This window comes from Dryobates pubescens, chromosome 10 (genome assembly GCF_014839835.1).
Source record: "Dryobates pubescens isolate bDryPub1 chromosome 10, bDryPub1.pri, whole genome shotgun sequence".
Lineage (NCBI taxonomy): Eukaryota > Metazoa > Chordata > Aves > Piciformes > Picidae > Dryobates > Dryobates pubescens.
Genome location: NC_071621.1, coordinates 35,965,206 through 35,987,419, shown reverse-complemented (window position 1 = coordinate 35,987,419; position 22,214 = coordinate 35,965,206). Strand labels below are relative to the sequence as shown.

General features: G+C 43.6%; 1 protein-coding gene across 2 annotated transcripts in view; it reads right to left on the bottom strand.

Annotated features, from left to right (window-relative positions):
• NOX4 (NADPH oxidase 4) overlaps positions 1-22,214 on the bottom strand; it is a 126,483-nt gene that overhangs the window by 17,204 nt on the left and 87,065 nt on the right. The window lies entirely within an intron of this gene.

Sequence of the window (22,214 nt, the reverse complement as noted above, 5' to 3'; positions counted from 1 at the left end):
TCACTGCTTCCAAGTGTGAGAAAGAGAAATGGGGAAAAAGCTGGGGAAGGATTGCTACTGCATTAACCCACTCCAGAAGACTGCCTGAAAAGACTGATTCCAAGGAGGCCATGGAAGATTTTGTTTGATGTCATAAACATGCAGTATTTAATCCCATTTTACTATGGGGATAATTTAAAACTAAAGGAAATGTGGCTCTGATGCCTTGTAGGATGTGGTTATTTAGGAATTGATGCTTCTTTTATTAGAGCCAATGAAAGAAACAAACTTCCTGATGCTGTATCAAGCAGCACAGTGATGAACAGAGAGGTGATTCAGGCACAGGCAGCATTCAATAAAAAGGCAGAGAAGCCAAGAGAGGTAAGATGACTTTTTGTCTCTTTCTTCATATCACACTGTTGTGCTATGCTCTCCTATCAGCCCCACCCCAGCTTTAATTTAACTAACATGAAGGAAGGGAATGTCACTACTAAAAGTTTTGCAATTCCCCCCTCAGGCCAACATATTCAAACAACAAATAGTGCTTTTCACATGTGCTCATTTCCAATCTTAGAAGCGCTCTCAGTTACTCTGGCGCAATTTCTTAGCTCACAAACTGGGAAAAAAGCTCCACAAAACAGAATACAACAGAAAAAAACCCCCAACAGTAGAGCACATTATTGAAAAGCATCTTCCAGAGAGCTGGTGAACATATTTTCTATTTGAAGCACACTTACATTCTACAGTACAGCAGTACAGAAATAGCCAAGCAGCTTGTTCCAGTGGTGGGCAGCGCAACGGCACTAACAGGAGGCTGTCCCTAAACCAAGAGACCCTGTCTCAGGGATACAGAGAGCTGTACTGCATCTGAGATCCGAGTTACCTTCCCAAGGAACTGCATAGTGATGTGTGGAGATCTCTGTGAGACCAGGACCTCAGTGTCATGCTTTTCTTCAGAGTGTAGGTACCCTCAGTAAAGTTTAACACTTACCCTGTACTTCACTACCTGACTGCGATGCTGGTATTGCTCCATTTTAATTCCCCTCCCGGCCCCAGTCTGTGAGACATTACTTAGGATACTAGTAGAATAACACATGCATTGGGGACTTAATTGCAGAGCTTGGTAATTAAAGAAGTACTAATATTTGCAAGCTGAACAAAATGCTTAGATACCAAGAACTTCACAGAACACAGAAAGTGAAGTCCTAGTGACTGAGTTTTGTGTCAAAACTCTCACCAACATGCACAGAGTAAGGACTTTGCCCAGCAGTAGAATCATAGAATCAAAAAAGACCTCAGAGATCATCAAGTCCAACCTATCACCCAACAGCTCAGGACTAACTAAACCATGGCTTCAAGTGCCATGTCCAGTCCCCTCTTGAACACCTCCAGGAACGGTGATTCCACCACCTCCCTGGGCAGCACACTCCAGTGGCAAACTGCTCTTTCTGGGAAGAACTTTCTCCTCACCTTGAGTCTAAACTTCCCCTGGCACAGCTTCAGACTCTGTCCTCTTGTTCTCATTGCCTGGGAGAAGAGACCAAGCCCCACCTGTCTACAACCTCCCTTCAGGTAGTTGTAGAGAGCAGTAAGGTCTCCCCTGAGCCTCCTCTATATCCTAGGTGCAGATTCTATATCCTGGGAGCAGTATTCAGTTTGTCACTAAGACCTAGGTATAAAGTATCTATGTGAGCACACTCAGTAAGCCTCTCATACAGTTAAAAGAGATGCAGCCAGTATAGTTAATGGAGCCTAGAGAGAGATTCAGGATGTGATGAGTTGTTGTCTGTGTCTGCTGACTGTACTGACTCGATTCAAAATGACCTTAGAGATCGGTGTCCCTCTGGAACAGCAGCTGAAGGCCAAGCAGAACTGAAGTGGCACTGGGCACCTAGCCTGAGGCACTTCAATCTGGCTCTGCTTATCCACCGAGATAACTGGAGCTTTGCTATGTTGCTCACACAAAAATCCATAGGGTTAGATGTCTTCATACGCAGCTGAATCCCTCCCCTGATTCCCCTGGGGAAAGCCCATACTGTTGACTTTACTGTTTTTGAATGCTTTTGAATAAAGTTCTCCAAAATCACAATAACATCAAGTCAATAATTCTCCTCCCATGCTTGTGCTTCTCTTTAACTTGTCCTACCAAAACCACAGGTAAGTACTGCCTCCAGGAACTGTCTGCTGGCTGAAACAGTCTCCTTACGCTCCTCTGCTGCTGCAACTCTCATACACCAGAAAGATGCTACCACCTCTCTCTGATAACCCACAGTTCCAGCCTCCACCTCCACGTGATAAATATTCAAACAAGTGCCTTCACGTTCCTCCCACACCACCCTTCATGCCTGGGAGGGAAACTCTGCAAACATCTGCAGCTATTTCATTATCTTATTTCAAATTTCTTCTTCAGACTCCTCTTTCCTCTAATATCTGGAAAAAAAACAACAGACCAGAGGTTGACAGTGGTTAGGCTGACAACATGCTTGCTGTATGCAGCTCAGTCACATTCTGCCTCAGTACCATCTCACTTTTTCCTTGAAATTTCCAACTGTATCCATCTGTTGTCTCCTGTTTTTCTAGTTGAAGCTGGCTTGGTCAGGGTGATACCTGTGCTGTGTGAGTGTGTATATCAGGACAGCTTCCTGATGTACCTATTTCTTCAGGCCACTAAGATGATAGAAATAAGCGAAGGATTACTGGAAATCATTCAGTTTTGAAACTTACATCTTTCATATCATAGAATCATAGAATGAATAAGGCTGGAAAAGACCTCAGAGATCATCAAGTCCAACCTATCACCCAACACCTCAGGACTAACTAAACCACGGCTTCCAGTGCCACGTCCAGTCCCCTCTTGAACACCTCCAGGAACGGTGATTCCACCACCTGCCTGGGCAGCACACTCCAGTGGCAAACTGCTCTTTCTGGGAAGAACTTTCTCCTCATCTCCAGCTTAAACTTCCCCTGGTGCAGCTTGAGACTCTGTCCTCTTGTTCTGGTGCTGCTTGCCTGGGAGAAGAGACCACCAACCACCTGGCTAAAACCTCCCTTCAGGCAGTTGTAGAGAGCCATAAATTCTCCCCTGAGCCTCCTCTTCTCCAGGCTAAACAACCCCAGCTCCCTCAGCCTCTCCTCATAGGGTTTGTGCTCGAGACCCCTCCCCAGCCTTGTTGCCCTTCTCTGGACACATGGTAAGCTTGCAGAAAGCAAAACTACCTACAGCAGTGTTCCAGACCACTTTGGAGTCCAAGGCTCACTTCACATTTTTCAGTAACTTAGCTGCAATGAATTACATTATTTGATTTTTTCAAGGCTACTCTTACTACTAATAAAGACTTTCAACTATTTTCTGCAGTAAAAATCATAACAGTTGCTTCATCTTTTGAACTCAACATAGGATACTGCATGTCATTTAAACCTCAGTTAGTAAGTGTAAACTCCTAATGCTTCTTTTCCAGAAGGATTGTGATTATTGACAGCATTTCAGTACCAACAGCCTTTTACAGACCAAGAGCCACCAGTGAACAAAGCACATCACCCTTGGTTTGGATGGGTTTCTGAAACTACAATGGCTTTCAGGGCTTAAAAGTGTAACAAAATGCGACATCTGGCATGTGAGAGCAGAGATTCCCATGTGCTCTCCTGACACTGTGAAGGATGATGTTTTCATTGAAGAAAACAGCAGCCCCTTTGACAAATAAGCCTGCAACACCCAGCAGAGCCAATTAACTTTGGATACTATTTTGCTCAAAACTGCAAATTGTTCTGATTCCAATTCAGATTTCACTAGTCATTCTTTCCCTTTTTTAACTGATCAGTTTAATTTCTGATTGGTTATTAACTTTTTTTCTTTCCTTTCAACATCCAACATATTATTATAGTATGTATCAGATCTTGTAGAACTTTCCTGCTCTCCTCTACAGTTGCTTCCTTCATCAGCTAGTGGAACAACCAACTATAAGAGCAAAGAGGTCTCAAAACCCTACGGAATCAATTAGCATCAGATTTGCTTCCCACAGAAACATGCCAAATTATTAATATTTTTCCTTTTTTTTTAACCTCTAGAAATGTCATTTCTTTTATTACATTTCAGTTCCATTGATTTCTCCTGATTGGGCAAAACAAAATGAAACCACATGGCCTTCAGCTTATTACAGACTCAAGGGACCAGAGATGACTGAAGAATTCACATTCCCACAACATCCTCAGCAAGAGAAAATATCCTGAAAGCACAACAACAAGGGCAGGGAAATAGAAAAGTAGAGCTGGAATCTGAATTTTCATAGATAAGGCTCCTTCTGTAAACCCTAAACTGAGATCCATGGTTTTCCGAGGCACAGTGCAGGTTCAAGGAGATGCATAGGGTAGGATAGGATCAGCTAGGATAGGATAGGATAGGGTAGGATAGGATAGGATAGGATTAACCTGGTTGGAAAAGACCTTTGAGATCATCAAGTCCAACTTTACCCAACACCATTCAATCAGCTAAACCATGGCATCAAGCACCCCATCCTGTAGAGTAGGCTGGAACCCTCTAAGAGCAAAAGCTGTACAACTACCTATAGAAAGCTGGACTTCTAACAGAGGAATGAGAAGGATGGTAGATCACAGGATGTTAGGGGTTGAAGGCCAAAATCCCTGCTGGAGCAGGACCATATGATCTAGTACAGGTCACACTGGAACTCATCCAGACAGACTTGAAAGTCTCCAGAGAAGGAGACTCCACAACTTTTGTGGGCAGCCTGTTCCAGTGCTCTGAAACCCTTATAATAAAGAAGTTCTTTCTCATGTTGAGGTGGAACTTTCTGTGCTGTAGTTTACATCCACTGCCCCTTGACTTATACAGGATACAGAATTAACCAGGCTGGAAAAGAACTTTGAGATCATCGAGTCCAACCTATCACCCCAAACCATCTCATCAACTAAACCATGGCACTAAGCACCCCATCCAGTCTTTTTTTAAGCACCTCCACTGATGGCGACTCCACCACCTCCCTGGGCAGCACATTCCAATGGCCAATGTCTCTTTCTGGGAAGAATTTCTTCCTAACATCCAGCCTAAACCTCCCCTGGTGCAGCTTGAGACTGTGTCCTCTTGTTCTGACACAGGCTGTCTGGGAGAAGAGACCAACCCCCACTTGGCTACAATCTCCTTTCATGTAGATGTAGAAAGCAAGAAGGTCTCCCCTGATCCTCCTCTTCTCCAGGCTGAGCAACCCCAGCTCCCTCAGCCTCTCTCACAGGGCTTGTGTTCCAACCCCCTCCCCAGTTTTTGTCGCAGGGTGCAGCTGAGAAGAGGCTGGCTCTTCTGTTTTGACACCCAGCCCTCATACATTTACACACATTTATTAGCTCCCCTCTCAGAGAACAGAACAGCACTGAAAAAAATGCTTGCAGAACTGACTTGTAAGCATGGCTCTTCTTTGCTCAGGACTCCCAGAGCAATCGGAAGGGAGTGTCTCAGTAGTTGATTTTTCCTCAGAACTTAATAAAAATGTCTAATTAATGTCCACAGTACTTATGGAGAACCCACATTTCTCATCACTGACTACCACAGGAAAAAAAACCCCCAACAATTTAGACCTTTTCACTGACATCATTATAAAGGTCTGTAAAACCACAACCCCCCCAATCAAGTACAATTATGTGTTCAGGTAACTTTTTTCCCCTGAAAGCACATGTACTCTCTGCATCAAACTCTGGGCTCAATATTCTTAATTAATGTTGCATTACTTCTCCACAGCTGCCCTTTTTTACTGTCCTTTTCATATTTTTTCTTAATAAAATGTGTCCAAAATGCATTCCTTTGATTAAATATCACCTATGGCTTAATTTTATAACAAGCAATCCAATTTTCCACTGATTTCCTTACCAGTTAGAGCATCTATTTTGTGAAGTACCTTGCTGCCCTGTAAATGTGTGTCCCTACTGCTTTGCCTCAACTAATAAAGCAAAAAAAAAAGCATTTCTCTAGTGACTGCACCACCCAGTGGAACTCACCATGGGAAAATTGAGTTTCTTAGATCATTAAGTAGTTAGACACTGCAGACCAGCAACCACAATTAGGTTGTCTGTGCTGGCTGTGTTTCTCCACAACTGTTTCAATGGCATTGTAGTTACCAGCCAATCCCCTGCAAAGAGTGTTTCTGCTTCAGATCAATTCACATCCATATTTGACTTCTGGTCTCTTCCAATATCTACAGGAAGCCTCTTATTGCCTATGCTGTTCTCTTTGGTGGACATCTCAGACTTGCACCTAGCAGATGGTATGGGTCATTCTCACAGGCATTGGCAAGAAGGCCAGTGGCATCCTGGCCTGCATCAGGAAGAGTGTGGCCAGCAGGAGCAGGGAAGTCATTGTGCTCTGTAGTCAGCACTGGTTAGGCTACACCTTGAGTCCTGTGTCCAGTTCTAGGCCCCTCAGTTTAGGAAAGATGTTGAGTTACTGGAAGGTGTCCAGAGAAGGGCAACAAAGCTGGGGAGGGGTCTGGAGCACAGCCCTGTGAGGTGATTAGCCTGGAGGAGGCTCAGGGGAGACCTTATTGCCCCCTACAGCTACCTGAAGGGTGCTTGTAGCCAGGTGGGGGTTGGTCTCTTCTCCCAGGCAACCAGCATCAGAACAAGAGGACGCAGTCTTAATCTGTGCCAGGGGAGTTTTAGGCTGGATGTTAGGAAGAATTTCTTCCCAGAAAGAGAGATTGGCCATTGGAATGTGCTGCCCAGGGAGGTGGTGGAGTCACCATCACTGGGAGTGCTTAAAAAGAGACTGGAAGAGGCACTTGGTGCCATGGTTTAGTTGATTAGATAGTGTTGGGTAATGGGTTGGACTTGGTGATCCCAAAGTTCTTTTCCAACCTGGTTAATTCTGTATTCTGAATGAATGTTCTTTTTGTTAGTATCAGTACTGAGCCATCTTCCTCATCTGGTAAATGATACTCACCAAGAGAGGCTATCCCATGTCAGTGGAAACACCTGCAGTGTCAGTATCGCAGGGTACTATGGGATACTTGAAGCAACTGAAGCTTATGGAAGCAGTAGTCAAGCAATGGTCAGCCTGATCCTTGTCATGTTCATTGTCATTGTGAAATGTAGATCATGGGACTGTGCTTCAGGTCTGACCTCAAATTCCAGTTTTTACTAGTTAGAGAGGGCAATAAATCCATCCTTTTAATCTCATCTCCCTCCTGCAGATCCACTGTCGTTCCCAGGGTGCCATTTACATCCTCAACTATGCTGTGCCTTTTGAGTAAACCAGGTAGTGATAATTTCCCAGGTCTCCTCTCCACAAGATCAGGAATGCCTGATTTAACAGGTTTAATATTCTGATACACACAGGCACAAGGGTGTTAAAAAAGTGCTAGGTGTGATCCTAACATTTCACCCACCCTGTCACTGTTTCTTCTATGATAATGATAATTTCTCCCCTGGTGAACTGACATTTCTGCCTGTTCCAACTCATCTTCCTTTTCTTCCACCCACCTCCTGAAATTTGCCAGATCATTCAGGAATTTGAATCCATCAGCTCTGAAATACAGTATCCTCCCTGGGCCAGTATCAGCTGAGGATTTAATTACCTTGACTTTTACATCTCCCTCCTTGTCACTCATTATCTGATGTAAGAATCACAGAAGAGCAAAGGTCCCTTCCCACTCCCACCGTGCTGTGATCTACACACAAAACCAGCCACACACCACACTCCTTACTGCTAGCCTCCATCCCAAACTGTATCCCGTGGCCAATGAGGAATATAGAGCCTGTGCTGTCACCTGCGCAGGTGGCACCATGTGAGAACATCCACAAGATGAACTGCAGTATATCTGATGCCTCACTTCTTTGTGCTCAAGAACTACTTGCTGCTTGCCACCTGTTGGCACTGATTCTTTCTCTTTTTAATACACTCTGCTGCATTCCTGTTTAAAGTGTTCTTTGGTCTATTCTCTATAGAAAAAAATATTAAAATGATCTGATTCCAGGACAAAAACATATGTCAAAAATGCCACTGAATGTCATGAGATCAGGATTTAGTCCTGAAGGACTGAAAGGTGTTATTAGCAAGCAATTATCCAAAATACAAGTGTGTGTGTGTATATAGATATATAAACACACACACACACACACATATATATATTTATCTCAATATTAGTTTTTGCTATTATCCTGCTGTGGTACTTCTACAGAATACAGAATTAACCAGGTTGGAAAAGACCTTTGAGGTCATCAAGTCCAAGCTATCACCCAACACCATCTAATCAACTAAACCATGGCACCAAGTGCCTCATCCAGTCTTTTTTTAAACGCCTCCAGTGACGGTGAGTCTGACTCCACCTCCCTGGGCAGCACATTCCAATGGCCAAACTCTCCTTCTGGGAAGAATTTCTTCCTAACATCCAGCCTAAACCTCCCCTGGTGCAGCTTGAGACTGTGTCCTCTTGTTCTGACACAGGTTATCTGGGAGAAGAGCCCAACCCCCACCTGGCTACAACCTCCCTTCAGGTAGTTGTAGAGAGCAAGAAGGTCTCCCCTGAGCCTCCTCTTCTCCAGGCTAAGCAACCCCAGCTCCCTCAGCCTCTCCTCACAAGGCTGTGCTCCAGACCCCATAAGTAAATACAAGTAAATGCATCAAGACTTGGGCAGCACACAATGGATGAAATCCCACTACCCAACGTTCTGCCTATCTGCCAAACCTCCTATTGTTTAAGAGCTCACTCTGTACCCATCAACTGTGAACAATGGTTTAGGTGTTCCACATACCATTTACTCTCTTTCTGTTTCAGTTCCCTTAACAACTGCAATTTAAACGAATTGTGAAGTAAAAGTTGGACTAGCAGGTGAACACTTTCTGTTTGTTCATTACTGAGACTCTGAAAACTGCATTTATGCTTCTCTTAATGGTTGTATTCATCAAACATTTGCTCAAATACCACCATTTTTCTAATGTTATTACTGCTACAGCTACTGTGATAGCGCCCCAAGGTCCCTGATCAAAAGGTGCTTTCCCCTTTGGGGTAGGAGCTTCACAGAGAACACAAAGAGAAAGGATGAAAGCAGCTGCCTAGGTGCTGTGCTGGGATTCCACCCATGCTCTGCCATACCTTTCTCAGGAGAATTTGTGCAAGTCAGTTTGACACTGTGTGACAGCATCTGTCTGTACAGTTATATTTTTCAGGCAAAAAAGAGCACTGGAACAATGACTCCATGAGAAGTCTGAGGCCCATAGATGTATCTATAATGGTGGTCACAAACCCATCAGGGTATGGATCACAGCTCCTAATAAGAGAAAAGGACAACAGTACACAAAGGAGAGTTTCTAGAGAATCATTGTTCTATGGTTGCCATCTGATGGCTTTTGTCTTCAGACCTGATTAATACACAGTTTAAAAAAGCAGTAAGTGATAGCTTCCTATCTTATTTGAGAGATCTTGCCAAGACAAACAAGTGAAAGAAAGGGTAAAGAGCACTGTGGACTAAGGCACCAGCCATATAATTTCCTTGTTAATCATATTTCATCAGTTTGCTTAACCTTACATGACAGTGTTAAAACACTTGAGTGCACAAGGCTTTTTTACTGCCAGTGGCCCAAAGATAATAAACCCATATGTGATTTAGAAGCACTTGCAATATGTTTTTTCACTCCTGTGAGCAAGTTTTATGGTTCAATGTCCCTTGAACTTTCATCCTTCAAGGGACCTTCAGTGCAGAGAAAAACAGGCCCCAAACTCAGCAGAATCAAGATATCTTTTGTGGTATTACTGGATGCTAAATATTTCAGTCATGACTGCTCTTGAACTTCATAAGAAGGATGGAACAGGAGAACAAGCCAAGTTTAACAGGCTTTTAATTGCCAAAGCATTTCCATGTGGTGCAGATTCCATTCACTGGTGCCAGAATCTGAGTGCAGGGCCAAATAACTAACAACAAAGTTAATTCAGTGAGGAGGAACTCCATTTGAGCATGTATAGCTAGTGCAGCCAATATAGATATAAATGGGTTTCTTAAGCTTCCTGTGATGCTCTTTAGAATTGCTTGCAACAATCCCTTAAAATGGATTCCTTAATTCTAATGCCAATGTCCACCAAGAGAAATAAAAGTTAACCATCAACCACTACACTGCCAGTTACTGCCATCTAGTAACATGAAGGCAAAACATGTAGGCAAACAAACCAGGATGCATCCAAACCACAAAGCACTACTGCAGATGGGGCAGTGAAAGCTAGAAGAGTTCCCCTGCTCAGAAGAGCTGCTTGTGCTGACTGTGAAAGAAGGAAAGAGGGGCTGAGCCCCAGGGGACAGCACTTCTGCTGCACTTAAAACTTGGAATTACATGCTCAAGTGCATGCTAATGGCATCATGGGTGAAAGAAGCCTTGGAGATGGCAACCTCACAGCCTGTTATCTCCTGGGGACACAGCAGCTCACAAATAAATTAACGAGACATTCGTTAAACCCTCCTCCCCAACAGAAAACAGAAGGAGCTCAAGTTGTCCACCAGTACCAGCAATACTTGTCTGTCACAGAAAAACAGTGCCCAGAGGCTCTCATTACAATCAAAGCCTTATGCAGCTGAACAAGCTCATTATATTTTGCTCTGCTGATCCCATAAGGTAAACCTGTTCTTTTGAATTAAGCTATCTTGCTCTATGCAGTATGTGGACTGTGCATGAAACAGAAAGCTGCATCTGTCTTCCTTCTCTTCTTCCCTCTCTCCCTTCCTTTTCAGACCACACAACATTCAGCATCACTGCTCCCTCCCAAGCTGTTCAGAAACCAAACTTATCATAGATATTTTTTTTTCAGTTCTCCAGCATGTTTGACATATGTGAGCTAAACCAAAATTTCATGTCATCTCCATCCATCCACCATCTAATCAACTCAACCATGGCACTAAGTGCCACATCCAGTCTCTTCTTAAACACTTCCAGTGATGATGACTCCACCACCTCCCTGGGCAGCACATTCCAATGGCAAATCTCTCTGTGAAGAACTTCTTCCTAACATCCAGCCTAAATCTCCCCTGGCACAGCTTGAGACTGTGTCCTCTTGTTCTGTTGCTGCTTGCCTGGGAGAAGAAACCAACCCCCACCTGGCCACAAGCTCCCTTCAGGTAGTTGTAGAAAGCAAATGATTGTCCTCCACAGGAAAATTGCCTTTTCTGGGTAGAGAGCAGCGTACCATTTCACTTGGACATAACCAAAATATGGATCAAATGACTTTTACACTCTGCAGAGCAGCTGTAACCTTTCAGGCCAGCAGCCCTTACCCTTCCCACTGAGAAACACTGGCACGGCCACTGAATTGTCTATTGTATTACCCTAACTAATGGATTTTAGTACTCTCTACTCTTTCTTGCAGCTATTGGTGAAAAATGATGGGAAATTTGAGTTCAGTGTACAACTCTGCCAGATTTGATCTTCTACCAACTTGAATGAAGTGCCAGCTTCCTGGATTTGAGCTAAGTGAGTGGGATCTCTCCAACACACTTTAAACTCTTACTGATGCAGCAAGCCGAAATCCTAGAGCTTCCCTTGGAAACTGCAGTGGTAGAAAACACTCTTGACATAGTTAAGATGACAGAATTTCATCTTCACAGGGCCCAAATGGCCAGAACATCAGGATTAGGATGCCTGCACAAGGTAACATTACATCTATGTGACTTGCCTTATCCGAGTTGAAAATGCATCTGTCGATGAAGCACAAGAAAATGTATGGCCCAGTTCTGCCATCATTTCTTTTCCACTGCTCCAGTAAAAACAGTGCCAAGTGATGAAGAAATTGTCACTGACCCTTTCCAATGATATATTTTTTCCTAACAACATAAAAACCCCAGCACGATAAATAAATTACCAATACCTTTCAAAGTCTGTTCAAAGAGCAAGTGCAAATACCTTTGGTTTGGAGAAAACAGTGCAAATAAATGCCCACATTTCAAATGTTGTTTGGGAAGCTTCACCCATCCATGCTAAAAAAAGGACAATTTAATCCATTTTAAGAGGTTTCAGACTCAAGTTTAGCAGAGGAAAATCAATGTAATAAAGAAATTCAATTTTTAATGATTTGCCTAAAAGAGGAAGTAATTGCACCCTAGAGATTGCAATATTAAAAATCACTAACAGTAATATTGCTAAAAAAACCCACAACATTTTAAGCCTTAAAGGTATGGTGTACAGGAAAGGGAAATACTAAGCTCTGATATTCTTAGGTAACATCACAATGCATCATGTGGAGGAAACAGTGTGCATCAGGAACAGTGTGGCCAGCAGGAGCAGGGAAGTCATTCTGCCCTGTACTCAGCACTGGTTAGGCCACACCTTGAGTCCTGTGTCCAGGTCTGGGCCACTCAGTTTAAGAAGGAAATTGAGACACTTGAATGTGTCCAGAGAAGGGCAACGAGGCTGAGGAGAGGTCTGGAGCACAGCCCTGTGAGGAGAGGCTGAGGGAGCTGGGGTTGCTTAGCCTGCAGAAGAGGAGGCTCAGGGGAGACCTTACTGCTCTCTACAACTACCTGAAGGGAGGTTGTAGCCAGGTGGGAGTTGGTCACTTCTCCCAGGCAACCAGCACCAGAACAAGAGGACATAGTCTCAAGTTGCACCAGGGGAAGTTTAGGCTGGATGTTAGGAATAAGTTCTTCCCAGAAAGAGAGATTGGCCATGGGAATGTGCTGCCCAGGGAGGTGGTGGAGTCCCTGTCCCTGGAGGCGTTCAAAAAGGGATTGGATGTGGCACTTGAAGCCATGGTTTAGTTAGTCATGAGGTGTTGGGCGACAGGTTGGACTTGATGATCTCTGAGGTCTTTTCCAACCTTACTGATTCTATGGTTCTATGAAAGCAAGACCCAAGTCCTCAGAAGTGCTCAGACATTTGGCTTTTATTAGACACTTTTCAGTAGTTTTTGAAACCAGAGAGAATACAGAGAACACTTACACTGACAACTGTTTAAGTGCAATATAGGTTACTCTCTTCATACTGGGCAAGTAGTGTTGGAGGAGGACCTGGCTCCCATGTGGGTTTTTTGAGCATGCAGTAATTTTCCCTTACACAGGCTCTCAGAGGAACAAGGAAAGTTCATTGCAGAGTTTGGATCTAAATGAGTTTCATCCACACACAAACTTAATTTAAACCTTGTATTACACAGACACCTTGACAGCAATGGATAATTAAGCCATAAAGCAAAGTGTTACATGCAAGCTATTAGGTTCTGATTCAAATGATTTTAGTATCTTTTCTTTCTGGCCAGTGCTTGCAGCGCAGCTTCTCTCATCTCTTTGGCAGGAGGAAAAAATGTCACTACACTCATGATAGCAAAGAAAAGCATTCCCAGTCACCTCACGCAACGCATGCAACGCTTCATCCTAGGCACAGATGCTTAGGCTAGGGGTTTTCTGACAAGTCTGAACTCCACAAAACTCTTTTGTTACAAAAAAACAAACAACCAAACCAAACAAAAAAACCCCCACCAACCAAACATCCAGGAACTCTACATTTCACCACCCAACAACTCAGTACATACCTTTTATTCAAACTGCATGAGGACTTACCTACTTTAGTCTCCAGTTCTGCTCATGAAGAGCTGATTAGGCAATACTCAGGATTTGGCAGCTAGTATCATAGGCTGTTGCTGTTCTGCAGCTGCTAACAATGTTTTCCAGCTGCTAGCTGTCTGGCTTTTTGAAAGCATTTATGATTCTTACAAACTACTTGATGTAGTTGTAGAAGAACTTCCCTTGGGGCTAGGCTTGGCCTACTGGGCACAATCTCCCAGCAGCCAACTTCCATCCCCGTGATGGAGAACAATTAACATCTGGGATAGCATACCACAGGATGAGGTGGATTTTTCACCACTGCCAGTTTTAAAGACTTGGTAAGTTACTTATGAGCTAAGCTCTAGCATGATGCTGAGACATCTTCCTCCATGAAATGGGGTTGACCTACATGTTTACTTCGGGATGCTTAATTCAGAGTTGTTCATTTGGCATCCCACAGCCCATTTCTCAGAAAGGGCAGGGGACAGTTAGATCAACACAGGTCTCCTGCTGCCCCTAACTGTCAAGAGCTTAAAGCCCAACTTGATGCATGAAGGACTGTACCAGAGTCACACATCAGAATGTTGCTGAAACTGAAATCTAGGCTCACATCCTAATGAAAATAAGCTACCTTTGCCATTTCAGGCAAAACTCTCCTTTGACTTGAAGTTTCATACTCCCCTCTGCTCTTACACAGACATTTACATCTGCTCTTACACATACATTTGCTCTGCTACCTCAAAGCACGCCGTTTTCTGTGGTATTAAACAGCATGAAGAGGGACTTGAGGCAGAGCTGAGATGCTTACTTAACAGTTTTCCTATTTCTTCAAAGCTTGTTCAGGGAAGGGACAGAGCCACAATGAGTTACTAAGTTTCTATCCTACTTAGACACCAGGAAATGTAAGTTTTGCTTATGTCTTATCTGAAATATAAAGGACAACATGGTAGGCAACTCCTTTTTCCCCCTCTCAGTTTCTTTTATGTGTTCAGAGGCATATCATCATCAATTTCCCCTTTTATTATAGCTGGAATCTTTTTGTCCTCCTTTTTCACCAAGACTTAGTAACAAACCACCACCAAAACATCCTACCACCTTTAACATGTTCTATGAAAGAAAACAGCTTCTAGCATCCCACACTGAAAGCACAGGGCCCCAAAATGAAATTGTTACTGTGCAGGTAGGCACACAGGAGTGAATGAATAATGCTGCTGCCTTTTACCCACGATCAGGAGGACTTGCTCAAGGAGGAAGTCACTACTGTCAACAGCCACAATTCTGTAGCACTTCTGTTCCTTTTTCAAAAGCCTGTAACGATGGCAATAATGGAACTACTTTTTAAAACCAATATAAGCCATTATTTTTAAAGCTATGATAAAACTGGAAAGAAGGCCAGGAGGGATCACAGCAAATGTCTCTTGCATAATGAATCAAAGAACTTCACTGACAATTTCTGCATCAAACTGCTGTAACTTCTTTTTGAGCTGTTTAAAAGAAAAAAAATCCCCACCATCCTTCAAGACATCTGGTGGCAGATAATTCCCCAGTTTCACATTGCTGCTCCTCAGGCTTTACCAAGAACCATGCTCATGCTCCCAAACACCAGAATGAAACCCAGCAGTAATGTTTTGTCTAACACCAGTCGGTTTGAACAGAGCTATGATTTCATCTCCCAAGTATTTTGAGAAGTTTGTGCATCTTTGATTTTCAGCCATTCCTTTCCCCTTCTCAACTGGGAGCATTGCAATGTTTTGAATAACAGTTCATGACTGCTAATGAGCCACAGCTAGGCTATGATAAATAGTGCTAAGTTAAACTTGCAGTCTAGATTGCTTGGTACTTAACAGGGAATACACATGCACACAGAGCTTTGATTTTACATGTGTGCTGCTGCCCAAAGCTCTCAGAGGATGCAGGTTTTGCCCCAGATCTCTCTACATCTGACAGATTCATATTTCTTTCATGAAAATTATTTAGTTTTCAGGTCTGAGCCCTGTAAAAGTTAGCAGCAAAATTCCCTCTGATTTCAAGGGAACTGGTTCACTCTGTCTTGTTAGTACAGGTGGGGGTTGGTCTCTTCTCCCAGACAACCAGCACCAGCACAAGAGGACACAGTCTCAAGCTGCACCATGGGAGGTTTAGGCTGGAGGTGAGGAAGAAATTCTTCCCAGAAAGAGAGATTGGCCATTGGAATGTGCTGCCCAGGGAGGTGGTGGAGTCACCACCACTGGAGGTGTTTAGGAAGAGACTGGATGAGGCACTTGGTGCCATGGTTTAGTTGATCAGATGGTGTTGGGTGATAGGTTGGACTCAATGATCTCAAAGGTCTTTTCCAACCTGGTTAATTCTATTCTATTAGAAATTTAGGCCTTTGGGAAAATAATAAAAATGTCTTTATTTTATCCTAGAAGTTTCTAGGGCACAGTATTGATATTCTGATCGAATATATGCTCTGTATTGAGGAATTTGTGACCCAGGTTTGAGTTTAACATGGAATACAGAATACATCAGGTTGGAAAAGACCTTTGAGATCATCAAGTCCAACCTATCACCCAACACCATCTAATCAACTAAACCATGGCACCAAGTGCCTCAACCCAGTCTTTTTTTAAACACCTCCAGTGATGGTGACTCCACCACCTCCCTGGGCAGCACATTCCAACTCTTTCTGTGAAGAATTTCTTCCTTACATCCAGCCTAAACCTTCCCTGGTACAGCTTGTTACTGTGTCCTCTTGTGTGCAGTCCTGAATATATCAAGATAGTGACTTGGTTGAGGAAATGTCTTTTCGTTAGAGTGTACTGCCATGGAGCTCAACTCTGCAAATGCCACAGGATAATCCAGCATCACTGCAAGTCACATTCAAAAGAGGGGGGGGGGGGAAAGGAAGAATGAAAAATATGAGGCAAAATATCAAACCAAAACATCAATACCCTTTGAGCCTCAGGTTTTCTGTGGGTTCAGTGCTGCTGGTGCAATCGTTAGCTTCTAGCTTGCCTTTGGAAATAAAGCTTGGAGCGCTGAAACCCAGCAATTTCCACGCTTAAAGTACAGTGCCACACAATGCATCTGAAGTGCTTGTGTGGGCACTTCTGAAAGGCTCTTTCACTTGGCATTTTCCCATCTGATTTCAGCAGTATGGGCAGGCCACGTGTTTGTGCAGGGGAAAACGGAATAGAGGCTATTTTAGACAAGAAAGCCAGTTGCACACAACTGAGAGGACTGTGGAAGACCTGATTTCTTTTTCTGGCCTTGTCCCGAGGAGAATTGTTCCTGGGTGACACTAGTAACGTACATTAGAGTGCCAGGGTTCAGTTTCTCCTCTGTAATAAGGCCACATCTTTTGTAAAGCACTTCAGAGAAGGTCTTTTACAGAAAAATCACTCCATGAACTTTTCCACCTCTTCTTGTTGTGACCACACTGGCCACAACAACCCCATGCAGTGCTACAGGCTGGGGACAGAGTGGCTGGAGAGAAGCCAGGCAGAAAGGGACCTGGGGGTGCTGGTTGATGGTAGGCTGAACATGAGCCAGCAGTGTGCCCAGGTGGCCAAGAAGGCCAATGGCATCCTGGCCTGCATCAGGAATAGTGTGGCCAGCAGGAGCAGGGAGGTCATTGTGCCCTGTGCTCAGCACTGGTTAGGCCACACCTTGAGCCCTGTGTCCAGTTCTGGGCTCCTCAGTTTAAGAAGGACATTGAGACACTTGAATGTGTCCAGAGAAGGGCAATGAGGCTGGGGAGAGGTCTGGAGCACAGCCCTGTGAGGAGAGGCTGAAGGTGCTGGGGTTGCTTAGCCTGGAGAAAAGGAGGCTCAGGGGAGACCTTATTGCTCTCCACAAATACCTGAAGGGAGGCTGTAGACAGGTGGGGTTGATCTCTTCTCTCGGGCTACCAGCAAAGGAACAAGAGGACACAGTCTCAAGCTGTGCCAGGGGAAATTTAGGCTGGAGGTGAGGAGAAAGTTCTTCCCAGAAAATGAGATTGGCCATTGGAATGTGCTGCCTAGGGAGGTGGTGGAGTCATCATCCCTGGAGGTGCTCAAGAGGGAACTGGATGTGGCACTTGAAGCCATGGTTTAGTTAGTCCTGAGGGGTTGGGTGATAGGTTGGACTTGATGATCTCTGAGGAGTTTTCCAACCTTATTGATTCTATGATTCTTACAATCAATGCCTTTGCAGTGAAGACTGAGTGATGAACACAGAGGTCACAATTCCACCCACCCCGACTGAACGACAAGGAAGATGTTGCATTTGTTTCTAATGTGAACTGAACTGGGTTTCTAGGCCATGATCCTGCTTAGCTCCTCTTGTGCATGCTTGAGCCTAGGATTCAGGGAGAGTCTCAGCAGATGCACTGTTTGAGCACTCTTTCCAGAAGCCACAACTCACTACTTCACAAATTAATTCCCACTAAAAAGGAAAACATTCTCAAGACAATTACACAGATACAAGTTTGATTTCTTGGGTATTATTTATGAAATAGTATCAATTGCTTGGATTTGATCCTGAGCTGCAGTAAATTGGCATGGGTCCATTACAGAGCCATTACCATTAAAATGAGTAGCAGTTGGGAACCAGATGGCCTAAGGGTTCAGGGCACTAACTTCCTGCCGCCTGTTTGTCTAGACTGCTCCATGATGAGAATTGAATAACCCTGAACTGGCTTTGGTTGAGCTGAAACTTGCTGCAGCTTTTCAAAAGGTATATCTGAAGCTAGATGCATATACAAAAATCAAGATCCTTCTTGATCTTGTGTTTTCTGGGGGTTTAAGACATGAAAATGACTTAATATTTAGAATAGAATAGAATTAATCAGGTTGGAAGAGACCTTTGAGATCATCGAGTCCAACCTATCACCCAACACCATCTAATCAACTAAGCCATGGCACTAAGTGCCTCAGTCTCTTCTTAAACACTTCCAGTGATGGTGACTCCACCACCTCCCCAGGCAGCACATTCCAATGGGCAATCACTCTCTCTGTGTAGAATTTCCTCCTAACATCCAGTCTGAACCTCCCCTGGCACAGCTTGAGACTGTGTCCTCTTGTTCTGGTGCTGGTTGCCTGGGAGGAGAGGCCAGCCCCCACCTGTCTACAACCTCCCTTCAGGTAGTTATAGAGAGCAGTAAGCTATTGTCCAGGAGAAGGGCAAGTTGTTAAATGACCTCCAACCTCTTGTACAGGGCTGTCATTTCAGATGGTACAGGACTTTCCTGTTTATCAGAACATGGCGTAGTGAGATGGTAGAGACTGGCAACTGAAGTGGAAGTAATGTAACGTCACACAAACATGAAGTAACTGAACATTTAAACAAACTGATCTAAAATGTTGAGAATTTTCCAGTGTCAAACATCCCAACTGAAAGGCTGCTTGTCTTTCAACACTCACGCTCTGGCTGAACCAGAAGTTTGCTGCAGGGATTACTCCGCAGTGCTCTATGGCTTGTGTTAGGAAGGGGCTCCGAGGAGCTGGAACAGAACATCTCCTTCTGTTCTTAAAATCTGTGAATCATCCAAGAATATTTTGACCAAACCCACAGCATGTAAGAATGACAACTGCAAATATTTCTGAAGGAGAATAAAGGGGGTGGGGGTGAGGGGAAGGCAATAAACTCTCTAAAAGAACTAAACAAAACACAACACGTTTGAGGACTTCAGCAGTATTCTGAGAACAAACTACAGCTGAACTGTTAAGTCCCTTGTATGCAGACAAATTAGCTAAAAAGCTCATCAATCCCTTTTCTGGTGTATCCCTCTCAAACATTGTTTTGTGCAATGTCAGCCTCTGTCCTGCCACCCACCAACTTAATCTCTCACTCTTGTCCTTTCAACACTCTCTTTATCATTATGTTCTTCTGGTTCTGTTTTTTTCCTTTCACTTTATCAGGCCCAACTTAAACACTCTTTGGTGTTGCAAGGCAACTGCATCCTTCTCTTCTGCATGTATCATGGATGATCAGGAGCAGAGTGGAATCAGTGGGAAAAATCCACAAGGCCATGATGGAATGGAGTGATCTAGGCCCCTGCTGTTAGCATCAACCACCCTGCCCACACGTTGGACCCTGCAGCCCAATCAAGGAGCAAAACTGTGTCTTCTCTGGAAGCAATCCTTGTGTCAGCATTTCAGGAGTTCTTGCATTTTATGAGTGAATCTGCATGATAAACATTAGGAGCATCCTCAGCAAAGCAGGCAATCAAAGAAAGTATGAGCTTGACACCAACTTGAGAAAAGCTCCTGCAGAAATGTGCTGAGTGAAACTCTGACAAGTGTTTTTTTATCAGCTATAGGTGTCCTAGTGCTCACTGTCATAGTAATGAGTTGGGATAAGATTTACTGCAACAGGTTGAGCCTGGTGACAGGCCTGATCATGCTGATGTAACTCACTTCAGTGACTTCAGCATATTAATGGCTTGAAGAAGAGAAGGAAGAAGCTGCAGGTATGTCTGTGATGTGGCTTGTTTGCACAGCCTCCTCGAAGGCATGTACATTCGGAGGTAGCTATGCATCCCAACCCATTTGGCAGCCCACAGCTACAGGTTTATTCTTACAGGCATGCAGATCCTCACAGATATAATGATGGCTTTGTGTCAGCTAGGAAACAGATTTTCTTCTCAAAACATTTCTCTCTATGCATGAGTAGATTTCCTGACGAGGTGGATGAGGGAGATCTAATGATGTCTGATTTCCAAGCCATGCGTTTTATACCCTGAGTCACTTGAGGTATCTAAAAGACTTGCCTGGATTAGACTAGATCAATAATCTGTAACTATGTGCAGTAGAGTATGTTTCATTAAGCAACTCTGCTGTAGGCATTTATGTGAGCACATAATGAGTTGCTGGAAGGTATCCAGAGAAGGGCAACAAAGCTGGGGAGGGTTCTGGAGCACAGCCCTGTGAGGAGAGGCTGAGGGAGCTGGGGTTGCTTAGCCTGGAGAAGAGGAGGCTCAGGGGAGACCTTCTTGCTCTCTACAACTATCTGAAGGGAGGTTGTAGCCAGCTGGGAGTTGGTCTCTTCTCCCAGACAACCAGCACCAGAACAAGAGGACACAGTCTCAAGCTGTGCCAGGGGAGGTTTAGGCTGGATGTTAAGAAGAAATTCTTCATAGAATGAGTGATTGGCCATTGGAATGTGCTGCCCAGGGAGGTGGTGGAGTCACCGTCCCTGGAGGTGTTCAAGAGGGGATTGGATGTGGCACTTGAAGCCATGGTTTAGTTAGTCCTGTGGTGTTGGGTGACAGATTGGACTTGATGGTCTCTGAGGTCCTTTCCAACCTTATTGATTCTATGATAGTTTTCTGTAATAAGTAAGCAAATAATTTTCTGTAATAAGTAAATTTGCAGAAATGAATGATGCTATAAACAGAAATCTATTGCTTTTGAGAACATAAACTTCTTTCAGTTAGGTGTCAAAGCTTAGCTGGTATTGTATATTAGAGGATTCAGTCAATCCTGTCAGTGTCTGAAAACAGCATTTAGTGAGGCAAGCAACAGAGCTTCATACTGCAAGCTATTTGTTGCATAGTCTTCAAGGAGCTGATGAGAAGACAACAGGCACTCATTCACCCATGAATCTGACAAGGTGCAATACTGCTAATAGACTGTACTTGCCAAGAATGCTAGCAATAAATTGAACCTAAGGAAATGGAAAGTCAGGCACCTTAGGAATGATTTATACAGCAGTGTGTTCTTTGAGGATGGTTGATAAACTAGTTTCTCAAACCAGTCTGCCATTGTCCATACTACAAATGAGAACATCTAAGCCAAGCAAAGCATTTTACTGCTGTGGAAAAGTAACTGTTCCAGTGCTCTGAAGGGTGAGGAGAAAAGCAGTAATTCAAGGAAGCCCTAGTGAAACAAGTGGACCTGTCCACCCACCTAAGGAACCTCCCACAGTTTCATGTATTTTACTTTGATGGCATTCCAGTAAAACAATGACAACAGATAATACAAACAATAAATTCAGGGGGATAAAATCATGCCCCACTTAAAGTCAATGCAAAATTTCACCATTCTCAGAATCAGGGTTTACAGCCTTGAGTGCTTTGATTTTTAAGTATTCACAGTGAGGAGGTAACTGGTTTTCAGCTTTCAGCCCCTTTATTTGTTGTCTGCTATTAAAAAAAATCCCTGCTATCAGATTTTAAGAGCTGCATCTACTGCTTAGCTCCACTGGCTTCTTATGGACTTCAGAAATTTGCTAACAAAAATAGCTAAGCTGAGTAACTTTGCTTACTTCCATCATGACTTCTGGACTGCCTCCAGACATTCATTCTTCCTTCTCCTTCCTCTGTCCATTCTGCACTAGCCTTTTTTCACTGCTCACTCTAGTTAAGCTTAATGTGAGCACTACTACTTTGCCCTTCACTGCCTCTTTTCAAGACTCAGCTGAATGTGAATGTTTCTATGAACCATTATTATAACAGGGAGCATTTATTGCTTCATTCAAGTATATCACTTAGGAGAAGAGGAAGTTTTTTCTAGGATATTATTTACATTCAAGACCTCCTAAACACACAACACTACTGTTTTGGTTTGCCTGCATAAATATACATATACATATATATATAGGAATACATATAGGGAATATACATATATTTAGGGAGATAGATATAGAGATAGATAGATAGATAGATATTCCTAAAAAGGGCAGAAAAAATATCTTTTCTAGTGGTTGCAGGATTCCAGAAGGGAGGCTGTTAAAATCCAAGGGAATCTGTCACC